At 37.2% G+C, this 16,166-nt stretch overlaps 1 protein-coding gene across 4 annotated transcripts in view; it reads left to right on the top strand.

Moving 5' to 3' along the window:
- TRIQK (triple QxxK/R motif containing) overlaps positions 1-16,166 on the top strand; it is a 105,975-nt gene that overhangs the window by 80,931 nt on the left and 8,878 nt on the right. The gene's annotated exons all lie outside the window — the stretch shown is intronic.

Raw genomic sequence — 16,166 nt, 5'->3', positions numbered from 1 at the left:
GCACTCAGTATGTCAGCAAACATAGAAAACTCAGCATTGACCGCAGGACTGGAAAAGGTCAGTTTTTATTCCAGACTGCAAGAAGGACAATGTTAAAAAATGTGCAAACTACCATACAATTGTACTCATTTCACATGCTAGCAAGGTAATGCTTGAAATCCTTCAAGCTAGACTTCAGCAGTATGGGAACTGAGAACTTCCAGATGTACATGCTGGGTTTAAAGAGTCAGAGGAAACAGAACAAATTGCCAACATTCACTGGATCATAGAGAAAGCAAGGGAGTTCAAGGAGAACATCTATTGCTTCATTGACTATGCTAAAGCCTTTGTGTGAATCACAAAAACTGTAGACAATTCTTATACAGAAGAAGTACCAAACCATCTTACTTATCTCTTGAGAAACCTGTATGCGAGTCAGGAATCAACAGTTAGAACTGGTCATGCAACAACTGACTGGTTCCAAATTTGGGAAAGGATTATGACAAGGCTGTATATTTTCACCCTGTGTATTTAACTTATATGCAGAGTACATCATGCGAAATGCCTGGCTAAATGAATCACAAGCTGGAATCAAGATTGTCAGGAGAAATATCAACAACCTCAGATATGCAGATGATACCACTCTAATGGCGAAAGACGAAGAGGAACTAAAGAGCCTCTTGATGAGGATGAAAGAGGAAAGTGGAAAAGCTGGCTTAAAATTCAGCATTTAAAAAGCTAAGTATGACATCCGGTTCCATCACTTCATGGCAAATAGAAGAGGAAAAAGTGGAAGCAGTGACAGATTTTATTTTCTTGGGCTCCAAAACCACTGCAGACGGTGACTGCAGGCATGAAATTAAAAGATGCTTGCTCCTTGGAAGGAAAGCTATAATTAACCTAGACAGCATATCTAGGTTAAAAAGCAGAGACATTCCTTTGCCAACAAAAGTCCATATAGTTAAAGCTATGGTTTTTCCAATAGTTTGTATGGATGTGAGAGTTGGACCATAAAGAAAGCTGACCACTGAAGAATTGATGCTTTCCAACTGGGGTGCTGGTGAAGATTCTTGAGAGTTCCTTCGACTGCAAGGATATCAAACTAGTCAATCCTAAAGTAAATCAAGCTTGAATATTCATTTGAAGGACTGATGCTAAAGCTGAAGCTCCAATACTTTGGCCACCTAATGCAAAGAGCCAATTCACTGGAAAAGTCCCTGTTGCTGGGAAATATTTAAGGCAAAAGCAGAAGGGAGTGGCAGAGGACAAGATGGTTAGATTGTTAGTTATGTTCATCACTGACTCAATGAACATGAATTTGAGTAAACTCTGGGAGATAATAGGGGACAGAGGAACCTGGTGTGCTATAGTCCATGGCATCGCACAGCTTAGCAACTGAACAACAGGTGCATTAAAAAAAAAAATTCTACCATAGTAGATTTAATATTACTCAGTTAGTCTCTAAGACCAACTAGACAGTGAGGAAATAAATAGCTTTGTGAAAATAATCAATGTAAGCACATATTTAGTTTTTCATAATATAATCAGTTTCTGAAACTTCTCCAGGAATATGCATTCCCTTTGATTTACCACTTTAGTAAGCAAGGGGAATAATATTTTTACTTCACTCTTGCTTTCCAAAGCTCTCACATCACATGTCAGGAAACCAAGCTGGAGATTTTGCCTATTTCCAGGTATATTATTTGAGCCCATATACTCAGATATTGACACTTGGTTTCTGAGCAATGAGCCTGACATCAGACACTGAACTTTTAAATTTTATTACCTATTAAGCTCTCTTTCTGACTTGAGAAACTTCAGTGATGTTTTGACCTCCTCCAAAAGTTAGTGTTTTCTGAGTCTTTACAGCTCTATATGCCAGTATTTGGAATCACTTCCAGTAGGTATCCACATGACTTCCTAAATTCTTTCAAGTATCTGATAAGTGACATCAACTGATAATGCCAAGTGCTGTTACCAAGAAGGGCTTTCCTGACCACTCTACTTGAAACAATACGTCTTTTGCTATTACTTTCTGCCCCTTGCCAACTGTGTTTTTCTCTTTAGTGCTTTCCATTACCTGGCAAATTGAACTATTCTTTTTATGTGCTTATTATCCATCTTTTTATAATGTTCAAGATAACAGGCATTTGGTCTGTTTTGCCTAAATTTTATTTTCAGTTCTTTGAACACTGTTTATATCTAGTATAAGTGCTCAATAAATAATTTTTAATGAATGAATGAAAGCATAATTTAAGAAAATAGGAGTTCTTGTGACCAATTGTGAATATTGTCAGTTATTCTTTGACATAAGATTAACTAAAAAAATTGTGATATGTTCTGATGTTACAGTGTTTACAACACTGTTCTCAGAGAATCTAGCAACTCTGTCTGCTAACCATAAAAATAATGTTTCATGTAATTAAGAGCTTGAATCCAGGTGAAAAATTTTTTAAAAATATTATAGATATATAGACATACAGATATAACTTTTGTATTTCCTTATAGATAATAATATTTTGTTACTTGCTAGCCAGAATAAGCTATTTAATATATATGTGTACAGTCACAGTGATTTGATAATCAGTTGCTAATATTTGTTCAAAGAGAAATTTTATAATACAGATTTCCTGTGTGAAAATGAAAATTTTAATGTTACTCATTCGAAATGTCCATTTTTCAGCATTAAATGCAGATTGTAGTTTAGTCACTAAATTGTGTCCGACTCTTTGCAACCCCATGGACTGCAACAGACCAGGCTTCCCTGCCCTTCACCATCTCTTGGAGTTTGCTCAAACTCATGTCCATTGTTTCAGTGATGCCTCTAACCATCTCGTCCTCTGTCATTCCTTTCTCCTCCTGCCTTCAATCTTTCCCAGCATCAGGGTCTTTTCTAATATATCCGCTCTTCTAATCAGGTGGCCAAAGTATTGGAGCTTCAGCTTCAGCATCAGTCCTTCCAATGAATTATTCAGGACTGATCTCCTTTAGGATTGACTGGTTTGACCTCCTTGCAGTCCAAGGAACTCTCAAGAGTCTTCTCCAGCACTGCAGTTCAAAAGCATCAATTCTTCAGCACTCAGCCTTCTTTATGGTCCAGCTCTCACATCTGTACATGATTGCTGGAAAAGCCATAGCTTTTACTATATGGACCTTTGTTGGCAAAGTGCTGTCTCTGCTTTTTAATACACTGTCAAGTTTAGTCATAGCTTTTCTTCCAAGGAACAAAATCTTTTAATTTCATTTGTACAGTCACTGTCCACAGTGATTTTCGAGCCCAAGAAAATAAAAGCTGCCACTATTTCCATTGTTTCCCTGTATATTTGCCATGAAGTGATGGAACCAGATGCCATGATCTTAGTTTTGTGGATTTTGAGGGTTTTTAAAAAAATAATTATTTATTTTTAAATTGATGATGATTGCTTTACAATATTGGTTTCTGTCATACATCAATATGAATTAACAATGGGTGGATATATGTCCCGTCCCTCTTCTGTCATACATCAATATGAATTAACAATGGGTGGATATATGTCCCGTCCCTCTTCAATCTCCCTCCCACCTCCCACATATTCCCACCCCTCTAGGTTATTACAGAGCCGCAGTTTGAGTTCCCCGAGTCATAGAGCAAATTCCCATTGGCTCTCTACTTACATATGTCAGTGTGTACCGTTCCGTGCTACTCTGCATTCATCTCACCCTCTGCCTCTCCTCCTCCACACTTGTCCGTAAGTCTGTTCTCCATGTCTGCATCTCCTTGGCTGGTCTGAGAACAGGTTCAGCAGTACCATCCTTCTAGATCTTATATATATATCTATATATATATACACACATTAATATATGATATTTGTTTGTTGGGTTTTAAGCCAGCTTTTCACTCTCTTTCACCTTCAAGAGGCTCTTCAGTTCCTCTTTGCTTTCTGCCATTAGGGTGATATCATTTGTATATCTGAGGTTGTTGATATTTCTCCTGGCAATCTTGATTCCACCTTATGCTTCATACAGCCTGGCATTATGCATGATGTACTCTACATATAACTTAAATAAGCAGGGTGATAATATACAACCTTGCCATACTCCTTTGCCAATTTTGAGCCAGTCTGTTGTTCAATGTTGGGTTCTAACTGTTACTTCTTGACCTGCATACAGGTTTCTAGGGAAGCAGGTAAGGTGGTCTGGTATTCCCAGATTAATTTTTAAAATGCAGATTATTTTGAATTTTGAAGAAAGCTGTTAAATTATATTATGTAACACAAATAGCAAAATTTACATATTCTAAGTGTTTTTTCCCTTATATAGTTACTATAAGTCCAGTGATTAACATGAAATTTAATGTTTTATTGCTCCAAGTACATTACTTATCATTAGCATATTTGGGGAAGGCTTTTTAAATTTTTTCCTAATAATTATCTTAGATTCTACATACAAAAGGAGAACCTTTCTAATGAGATATTGACAGAAACACTCTATTTCACATAGTACTGAAGGAATTTTAACTTTCAATGTCAGGATTTCAGAGAAATTTTCTTTTTTTATTGGCAATATAATATAGTCATCTAAAGATATATTAATATTTATTTTTAAGAATTGTACATAATGGATAATAGAATCTATATTCTTACTAAGGCATAAAAACTGTTTTCCATGTCACAGAATTTTTATTAGAATTTTGATTTTGCAACTTTATTTTAAACATACAAAGATGACATTTCATTAGTATACATAAATCTCATAAGTTTAAGTTTTAATATATAGTTATTTTAGAGAAAATCAGAGAGAGTGTTATGGCTGTTTTGATGAAGGTGATTGAGATTGAGGTTTAAGAGTGGTATTTGTCATCATTTATCAACCTGAACATTGCATTTATTCCTGCCATTTGTTTGTTTTATTATATCAAGGAAATCTTTTAATATGAATAAATAGTTAACATAATAATGTAACTTTAAAAAATGAATGTTTATTTTTAATTGGAGGATAATTGCTTTACATATTGTGTCAGTTTCTGCCAACAATCAGCATGAATCAGCCATAGGTATACATACGTCACCTTCCTCTTGAACCTCCCTCCCTCAGAGGGAACCACCCGATCCCACCCCTCAAGGTCGCCACAGAGAAAAATTTAACTTTTTAATAGTACAGATCTACCTAAAGCTATTCTTCAACAAAACTGAGTACAACACTTGACAGAGGAGTAGTTAGAAATTTTACTCCAGAATGAAACTACGAGTATTATCTAAGGACAACTTGGAGTTTTTATCACGAATATAAAATTTCAGTAACCAAGTATAATAGTCCTTCTGACTATGCATGTGCCTTTCACTTTTTACTGCAAAACAGTTAAGCTATAATAAGCGCATGCATCAAACAGGGACGCCAGTCTCTTGCCTAGCATTTTTAAGGAAAATACATCTGTTCTGCAATAGTATATTCACTTGTATGACTCTTTGCAGACATTTAGAGGCTTGAATTATTAAAAGTCATTTACATATAATGGAAACAACTTTCCTGACCTATGACATATGTCCAAGACAATAAAATATAGGCCCAGGAAAGTCCAAAGTGGGGACAACTAATAAATCTCGCACTACAAAGCAGTGTGTTGCTTGTTGACATTTTATTACAATGTGGAATGTATTGCATTGCATGTTAAAATTTTTTAATGATATAGAATATGTTTAAAATATGAAATTGTATAAAATATTGATTTGAATTAGACTCCTAAAAGTTAAGTGTATATTTTATAATCTCTAAGGAGGGTATTACAACATTATTTTAAGAGATATATCAAAATACAAAACATATGATTTGAATGTAATATTGAAAAATATTCAAATAATTCAAAAAAAGGTATGAGCAGTCCAACAGAAGGAAATCAAAGAAAAAAAAAAGAAAACAAAAATAAAATGGTAGGCCTAAATAAAAATGCGTCAATAGTTTCATTAAACGCTCACCCTCATGCTCAGTCGCTTCAGTCATGCCCGACTCTTCGCAATCCCATGGCCTGCCCTCTAGGCTACTCTGCCCTTGGGATTTTTCAGGCAAGAATACTGGAGTGGGTTGTCATTCCCTCCTCCAGGGGATCTTCCTGCCCAGGGATGAAATATGTATCTCCTGTGTCTCCTGCATTGCAGGCAGATTCTTTACTGCCGAGCCGCTGGGGAAGCCCTCCATTAACTATGTATAGTCTAAACATACCAATGAAAGGACAGGGGGTTTTCAGATGGAAATTTTATAAACTGACCTAAATATAGGCTGGAGATAAGAAACTCACTTCAAATATAATGATATTAAAGGTAACAGGATGGAAGAGAAGTACTTCTTGGATGGCAAGTAAGGACCTCAAAAGTGTGTTTTTCTAGACAAATGGATGGCTGATAAACACATAAAAAGATGCTGAATATCACTAATTATTAGACAAATGCATATCAAAACTATAATGAGGTATCACCTCAGACTGGTTAGAGTGGCCATCATCAAAAAATCTACAGACAATAAATCCTGGAGAGGATGTGGAGAAAAGGGAACCCTCCTTTTCCAATGATTTGTCCACAGTTGGTGGAATTTTAAACTGATACATTTAGTATCCTACAGTTGAAAGAAATGTAAACTGATAGTTATTATGGAGAACAGTATAGAGATCCCTTGAAAACTGGGAATAAATCTACCATGTGACCCAGCAACCCCACTACTGGGCATATACCATGAGGAAACAGTAATTGAAAAAGTCACAGGTACCCCAGTGTTCATGGCAGTAGCATTTACAATAGCTAGGACATGGAAGCAACCTAGATGTCCACTGGCAAACGAATGGGTGAAGAAGTTGTGCCTATATACAATGAAATATTGCTCAGTCATAAAAAAAAAGAATACATTTGAGTCCGTTTTAGTGAAGTAGATGAACCAAGAGCCTGTTATACAAAGTGAAGTAAGTCAGAAAGAGAAAAACAAATATATATATATATATGAACCTAATTGAACTCATCTCACATGCTAGTAAAATAATGCTCAAAATACTCCAAGCCAGGCTTTAGCAATACGTGAACCGTGAAATTCCTGATGTTCAAGCTGGCTTTAGAAAAGGCAGAGGAACCAGAGATCAAATTGCCCACATCCGCTGGATCATGGAAAAAGCAAGAGAGTTCCAGAAAAACACCTATTTCTGCTTTATTGACTATGCCAAAGCCTTTGACTGTGTGCATCACAATAAACCGTGGAAAATTCTGGGAGAGATGGGAATACCAGACCACCTGACCGGCCTCTTGAGAAACCTATATGCAGGTCAGGAAGCAACAGTTAGAACTGGAACATGGAACAACAGACTGGTTCCAAATAGGAAAAGGAGTACGTCAAGGCTGTATATTGTCACCCTGCTTATTTAACTTCTATGCAGAGTACATCATGAGAAATGCTGGGCTGGAAGAAGCACAAGCTGGAATCAAGATTGCTGGGAGAAATATCAATAACCTCAGATATGCAGATGACACCACCCTTATGGAAGATAGTGAAGAGGAACTAAAAAGCCTCTTGATGAAAGTGAAAGAGGAGAGCAAAAAAGTTGGCTTAAAGCTCAACATTCAGAAAAGTAAGATCATGGCATCTGGTCCCATCACTTCATAGGAAATAGATGGGGAAACAGTGGAAACAGTGTCAGACTTTATTTTGGGGGGCTCCAAAATCAGCCATGAAATTAAAAAAACGCTTACTACTTGGAAGAAAAATTATGACCAACCTAGACAGCAGAGACATTACTTTGCCAACAAAGTCCTGTCTAGTCAAGGCTTTTTTTTTTTCCCAGTAGTGATGTATGGAGCTGAGCACTGATAAATTGATGCTTTTGAACTATGATGTTGAGAAAACTCTTGAGAGTCCCTTGGACTGCAAGGAGATCCAACCAGTCCATCCTAAAGGAAATCAGTCCTGAATGTTCATTGGAAGGACTGATGTTGAAGCTGAAACTCCAATTGTTTGGCCACCTGATGCAAAGAGCTGACTCATTTGAAAAGATCCTGATCCTGGGAAAGATTGAAGGTGGGAGGAGAAGGGGATGACTGAGGATGAGATGGTTAGATGGTGTCACCAACTCAATGGACTTGAATTTGAGTAAACTCCGGGAGTTGGTGGACAAGGAGGCCTGGCGTGCTATAGTCCATGGGGTTGCAAAGAGTCAGACATGACTGAGTGACTGAACTGAACTGCAGAAACCAACAAAACATCATAAAAATGTTTAAAAATTAAATTAAAAAGTCTACTCTTCTATAAAAGCAAGAACAATGGCAAAAAAACTGTCAAAATTAACTTTTTGAAAAATGTATAAATTAATGCAAATTTTAAAACAGTGCAAGTATATTTATTTGAGAAATACAGCTAACTCTGAGTAAAAACATCAAGCTTTGTTTTGTTCGTCTCACCTTAGTCCCTCCTTCCTCTCCTGAACCTTACAATGATAACAGTCATGAATGACAGCAGCCTGCAGTCACTGGAGAAGGTGGTTACCCTTTAGAGGTAACCACGGGCTGCCCCAAATCCCATCCTCTGAGAAATGTCACTATTTGACCCATCCAGCAACTCACTGAATATCCCCATTCTCAGAACTTGTCTTTATTTGACCTGCCTTATAGCTCATTCTGTGTGAAGGGTCCTTTCCTGATGGCGTGTGGCAAATACAATCCATGGCAAACATTTAATATCACAACCCCCTGAGGCAGCATTACTAGCATGAGGCTGACCTAAAAAAACTTTTTTTCTTTTTAGACTGGGCAATGAGATGTTCATAGTGCCTTTGAAAATCCCTGATATAGTTTCTTGGGGATCTAGAAAGTCATGAACCTGTGGAGGGCTATGTCATGTCCGGTAAAGACCTGGGAAAGCTATAAACTCTCACTTCTTGCTGATCTTGAGGAAGCTAGCAGGAAGTTAAGGCTAAGGCAGAAGTATAAACTCTTGTTAAAGCATGAAACATCTCTTCAGCAAACTGGTTCAAGACATTTAAGATAATATCTATCCAGTTTCTAGATGAACATTAAGTGACTCCATATGACAAAGAATACAGACTCTATAGAATTAGCCCATTAAAGTCACTAAACAAACAAACAGGCAAACACTAACACCAACAAAAGAAGAACAAAGACCAGTAACAACGAATTCTAGGGGAAATCTGTTTTGCAGAGTTGCCGTTTTACATTATTTAACTGTTGCCACATAACATTATTTTGTAGAAAACTGTTTTCCACAAAAAGTATGAAAAAAAAATTAGCAAATTATGGTCCATGCACAGAAAAAGGATAGAAACTGTCCCTAAAGCTCAAACTTTGGACTTACTAGACAAAGACTTTAAATCAGTCATTTTAAATATGTTCAAAAAACTAAAGAAAACCATGTCTAAAGATATATGAGACTGATGTCTCAACAAATAGAGAATAATATTCAGTTCAGTTCAGTTCAGTCTCTCAGTCATGTCTGACTCTTTGCGACTCCATGAATCGCAGCATGCCAGGCCTCCCTGTCCATCACCAACTCCCGGAGTTCACTCAGACTCACGTCCATTGAGTTGGTGATGCCATCCAGCCATCTCATCCTGGGTCGTCCCCTTCTCCTCCTGCCCCCAATCCCTCCCAGCATCAGAGTCTTTTCCAATGAGTCAACTCTTCCCATGAGGTGGCCAAAGTACTGGAGTTTCAGCTTTAGCATCATTCCTTCCAAAGAAATCCCAGGGCTGATCTCCTTCAGAATGGACTGGTTGGATCTCCTTGCAGTCCAAGGGACTCTCAAGAGTCTTCTCCAACACCACAGTTCAAAAGCATCAAGTCTTCGGCGCTCAGCTTTCTTGACAGTCCAATTCTCACATCCATACATGACCACTGGAAAAACCATAGCCTTGACTAGACGGACCTTTGTTGGCAAAGTAATATTATAGTAATGTAAATTGTGTATAGAAGGAAATAGAAATTCTAAAGTTGAAAAAATATAATAATATTTCACTTAAAGAGTTTCACAGTAAGTTTAACCTTATAGGAGAAACAGGGAACATGAAGAGAGGTTATTGAGATTATCCAGTCTGAAAAACATTACATAAAAATAATGAATAAGATGTAGTTAAATAGGAACAGAGCCATACATACCTGCAGGACTCTATCTAGCCTACAAGTCTATGCATAATAATAGTTCTAGAATAAGAGGAAGAAGAGAGAGGGTCAAAAATAATATTTGAAAAAATAATGTCAAAACCTTCTCTGATATGAAAAACTTTTAATTTGTATATTCAAGAACCTCACAAAATTTTGAGTAAGATAAACTGAAAGAGATCCACACCTGACCACATGATAATAAAACTGTTGAGAGTCAGACATAAAGAGTGAATTGATGTGATGAAAGCAAAGGAGTGCCAATCAAGAATTCTGTACCAAGCAAAGCTATCCTTTAAAAAAGGGAGAAATTAATGTGTTCTTGGATAAACAACCCCAGAAAATCCATCAGTAGCACACTTTCCCTACGAGAAACACTCAAGGATGTTCTGTAGGCTGAAGTCAATATACATAAGACAGTAATTAGAATCCACAAAGAAAAAATAAGCTAACATCAATAAAAGTGACTGCATAGGTAAATATATCTACAAGTGTTTTTGTATATAATATTTTCTTCTCCTTTCTGACTTACGAGATGCTGATAAAGCAGTCTTTAGATGTAAATTTATACCTGTTAATGACTTTATTAATAAAAAAGATTTAAAATAATAACCTTTATCTCTATCTACAAAAATAGAAAAAGAAGAGCAAACTGAACTCAAAGCAATGTGAAGGAAGGAAATAAGATTAGAGTGGAAATATAATATGAAAAGGAAAATCAGTAGAAAGAAATCAATAAAACCCAAATCTTGTTATTTAGAAAGACAGATGAAGTTTAAAAATCTTTAGTTAGACTATATAAGGGAGGAAAAAAGAAAAATAGTACTAATACCAGTGATAAACCAGTATACTATCAATCTTACAAATATATCATGGATTATAAGCGAATATGGGCTTCCCTGATAGTTCAGTTGGTAAAGAACCCACCTGCAAATGCAGGAGACCACAGTTCAATTCAGAGAAGGTGATGGCACCCCACTCCAGTACTCTTGCCTGGAAAATCCCATGGACGGAGGAGCCTGGTAGGCTGCAGTCCATGGGCTCACTAAGAGTCAGACATGACTGAGCGACTTCTCTTTCACTTTTCACTTTCATGCACTGGAGAAGGAAATGGCAACCAACTCCAGCGTTCTTGCCTGGAGAATCCCAGGGATGGTGGAGCCTGGTGGGCTGCCGTCTATGGGATCGCACAGAGTCGGACACAACTGAAGCGACTTAGCAGCAGCACAGTTCAGTTCTTGGGTTGGGAAGCTCCCCAACAAGCTTGGAGACCTGAAGAAGGGAAAGGCTACCCATTCCTGTATTCTAGCCTGGAAAATACCATGGTCTATATAGTCCATGGAGTCACAAAGAGTCGGACACGACTGATTGACTTTCACTTTAATAAGGGAATACTATGGACAATTATGGAGAAGGCAATGGCCATCCACTCCAGTACTCTTGCCTGGAAACTTCCATGGATGGAGGAGCCTGGTAGGCTACAGTCCATGGGGTCGCGAAGAGTCAGACATGACTGAGTGACTTCACTTTCACTTTCATGCACTGGAGAAGGAAATGGCAACCTACTCCAGTGTTATTGCCTGGAGAATCCCAGGGACCGGGGAGCCTGGTGAGCTGCTGTCTATGGGGTCTCACAGAGTCAGACATGACTGATGCAACTTAGCAGCAGCAGCAGCATGGATAACTATACACTGAAAAATTAGATAACCTAAATAAAATAATACCAAGGGCTAGTGGTGATGAAAAACTATCAGAACTCTAATTTGTTGCTAGTGCAAATGCAACCACACTGGAAGATGATTTGGCAATTTTTTCAAAAGGTAGATATGATCACTCACCTAGAGCCAGACATCCTGGAATGCGAAGTCAAGTGGGCCTTAGGAAGCATCTCTACAAACAAAGCTAGTGGAGGTGATGGAATTCCAGTTGAGCTATTTCAAATCCTCAAAGATGATGCTTTGAAAGTGCTGTGCTCAATATGCCAGCAAATTTGGAAAACTCAGGACTGGAAAAGGTCAGTTTTCATTCCAATCCCAAAAAAAGGCAATGCCAAAGAATGTTCAAACTACTGCACAATTGCACTCATCTCACATGCTAGCAAAATAATGCTCAAAATTCTCCAAGCCAGGCTTCAGCAGTACGAGAACCGTGAAGTTCCAGATGTGCAGGGTGGTTTTAGAAAAGCAGAGGATCCAGAGATCAGATTGGCAACATCCGCTGGATCATTGAAAAAGCAATAGAGTTCCAGAAAAACATCTATTTCTGTTTTATTGACTATGCCAAAGCCTTTGACTATGTGCATCACAATAAACTGTGGAAAATTCTTCAAGAGATGGGAATACCAGACCACCTGACCTGCCTCTTGAGAAATCTGTATGCAGGTCAGGAAGCAACAGTTAGAACTGGACATGGAACAACAGACTGGTTCCAAATCAGGAAAGAAGTATGTCAAGACTGTATATTGTCACCCTGCTTATTTAACTTTTATGCAGAGTATATCATGAGAAACTCTGGGCCGGAAGAAGCACAAGCTGGAATCAAGACTGCTGGGAGAAATATCAATAACCTCAGATATGCAGATGACACCACCCTTAAGGCAGATAATGAAGAAGAACTAAAGAGCCTTTTGATGAAAGTGAAAGAGGAGAGTGAAAAAGCTGGCTTAAAGCTCAACATTCAGAAAAGGAAGATCATGGCATCTGGTCCCATCACTTCATGGGAAATATATGGGGAAACAATGGAAACAGTGAAAAACTTTATTTTCTTTGACTCCAGAATCACTGCAAGCCATGAAATTAAAAGACGGTTACTCCTTGGAGGAAAAGCTGTGACCAACCTAGACAGCATATTAAAAAGCAGAGGCTTGACTTTGCCAACAAAGATCTGTCTGGTCAAAGCCATAGCTTTTCCAGTAGTCTTGCATGAATGTGCAAGTTGGACCATAAAGAATGCTGAGCGCTTAAGAATTCATGCTTTTGAACTCTGGTTTTCAGAAGACTCTTGAGAGTACCTTGGACTGCAAGGAGATAAAACCTGTCAATTTTAAAGGAAATCAGTCCTGAATATTCATTGGAAGGACTGATGCAGAATCTGAAACTCCAATACTTTGGCCACCTGATGAGAAGAATGACTCATTAGGAAGACTGTAATGCTGGGAAGGGTGAAGGTAGGAGGAGAAGAGGATGACAGAGGATGAGATGGTTGGATGGCATCACCAACTAGGTGGACATGAGTTTGAGTAAGCTCCAGGAGTAAGTGATGGACAGGGGAGCCTGGTGTGCTGCAGTCCATGGGGTCACAGAGAATTGGACATGACTGAGGAACTGAACTGAACTTATGCTGAATAAAAGCCCTTGTCACATTATTGCCACATTATTGAAAAGACAAGGCTAGAGAAATAGACGATAGATCAGTGGTTGCAAGGAATTACGGGTCGGAGGGAGGTTGAGTGTAGAAGGATAGTGCCGAGATTCTGTAAGATGTTATAGAAAAATACAAATGAAGGTTTTGGCCAACCCAATATAAACTTTCTATATCCAGACTGTAGTAGTAATTACATAAATCTGTATATAAGCATTAAAACTGATATAACTGTACACCAAAAGAAAAAAATGTTGACTTTATGAGAATTTAAAAATAAAATGAAATAATAGGCTTGTATTGGAGAAAGGCATAAATCAGTCCATCAGAAATTAAGGAGATGCCTTTGTTGGGGGAGAAAACTTTTGCTACTTAAACTATATCATGGGAAATTCAAATACGGAAATGTGATGAATAGTGAAAATGAGGGGGAAAAAGTGAGATGATTGAGTCCCTGTATTAGCTTCATGGGCTCAAATTTCTCCCATGTAAAATATAATGAGCAATTGCTAAACTGTTACTGTGATTATTGTGTTACTGATAGAATCAGATCCAATTGGATTTCAGAATTGCCTACATATAAAATCTAGATTATATAGGAGTGTTTTTTCCTAGGTGTAAGTAAGTAAAGTCAAGAGCTTCTTTTTTATATTTTTATCATGTGGGCATAGGTATTTTTTGAAACCATAAAAAATTAAAATGTTAAAATGCTCATTGGGTATAAAGGAAAGATCTGGTTTTAGTTACAAAGAACTTAGCAGATGTCCCTGTAAATGTTTTCCCTCAGTAGAATGAAACCACATTTTGCAGTATATACTTTTGGATATCATAGTCGGCAAAGAGAATGCTACATTAATGACAGACGCACTTTTTGAGGTATGAGGTGTGCAATAATTTTAAAAACTATTTATTATTAATATAGCTTCAAATGTTTGTATCAACATTAATATAAATCTATAAATATTATTCTTTAAGAGGTTATAGGAGTTGAATTGAAATAGAATGCATTATTTAGCCAACGGCAAGTGAAGTAGAATGATAAAATCCCACTTTAACACTGACTCTTTTAGGCATTTTTGTATCTGTTTTATGACAAACACATCATCCAAAATACTGTATGTCTCTGAAAGGCAAATGGGTTAAGGTAATTCTTTTTTGTTTATTTATTTTGTCGCTCTGGCACCGAGAGTTTATTATAGGGCATATATAAGATAATATAAGAAATGACTCCTTGGCTTCATATACATAATAATGAAATTTCTCTTTAGATTCTCACTAGAAATTTGCTTTGTAACCATGAGTGGAGACATTTGGTGTGTCACCAGTTTCATTGTTCTGACCTGTTTATAGCTCAGCAGGAATAATGACATGAATAGTTTGACCATTGAGAATGTGAAATCAGAGTGAACATTTGTCAAGGATTTTTTTTTTCAGCAAAATTAAATGTTGCTAATTTAAAATGGGTCAGAGTAATATTTTTCTGTATTTTATTCATTGTGTAATTTAAATTTAGATCATTTGATATATATTCTTACAGTTGGCTCATTTCTGGATCATTAAGCTCTACCATCAAATAATACTTATTAGACTTCTGCATGCTTATAGATCCAGAATGAGTGCAGTTAAGGAAATAGCATACATTCTTCTTTAATAAAAACATAATTCTTCAGCCAAACAAATACTTTGATGTGTCTAGCAAACACAAATACGGCATTTCTTCATTATTCCAATCTATTTGTCTCACTTCTCCCTGCCATTTCTAATTCTAAAAATCTAATAGAATTTTAAAGATACTCTTGAATCATTAGCAAACACGTTAAGAAATATATTGCACATTGCACTTTGATGATATACTTTAGATACACTGCTTTCAGGTTTACTTCAGTGTGGCCAAATAAGAGAATATAAAATACTCAAAGAGATTATTTGGTCACATGTTACTTCCCACTCAGAATGACATATGCTTATATTTGACACTCATTTGACTCAATTATTGGCTAAGAGTTTGGTTAACAAAAAAGTGTACATTATTCTAGTCAGTGTTTTTGTTGTTATTGTTGTTAAATCTATTTTCCTCACAGGCTGTGAAGTAGCTCTTTTGTTACTCATTAGTGGGGTCACCAGATGGTACGCAGAAAAAAGCAAATTTTGTGACTCTAACTCAATTTTGTTCATTTCTGGTTGTTAAATTTGGAAAAGAAGATTGAAATTAATATTTCAATATAGCTGCTGCTGCTAAGTTGCTTCAGTCGTGTCAGACTCTGTGCGACCCCATAGACGGCAGCCCACCAGGCTCCCCTGTCCCTGGGATTCTCTAGGCAAGAACACTGGAGTGGGTTGCCATTTCCTTCTCCGATGCATGAAAGTGAAAAGTGAAAGTGAAGTCGCTCAGTCATGTCTGACTCTTCGGGACCCCATGGACTGCAGCCTCCAGGCTCTTCTGTCCTTGGGCATTCTCCAGGCAAGAATTCTGGAGTGGGTTGCCATGTTCCTTTCCAGGATGAAGACAGTTAACCTTACCTATTTAATGGGATCTTATGTATATTCATTTATTTCCAAATTTGTCTCCAAATGCTCCAGATGCTCTTTGCTTTAAACATCTTATTCTCTAAAGGAATTTTTTTTCTTTTAAATCTTTGTTGATGTTCATTTCACAGGAAACTGAATATGTCTGTCAAGTCTTCTTCCTAAAAAAGTAGGAGAAAG

This window comes from Capra hircus, chromosome 14, assembly GCF_001704415.2.
Source record: "Capra hircus breed San Clemente chromosome 14, ASM170441v1, whole genome shotgun sequence".
NCBI lineage: Eukaryota > Metazoa > Chordata > Mammalia > Artiodactyla > Bovidae > Capra > Capra hircus.
Note: the sequence above shows the minus strand (reverse complement) of the source record. Positions and strands in the feature narration are given on the sequence as shown.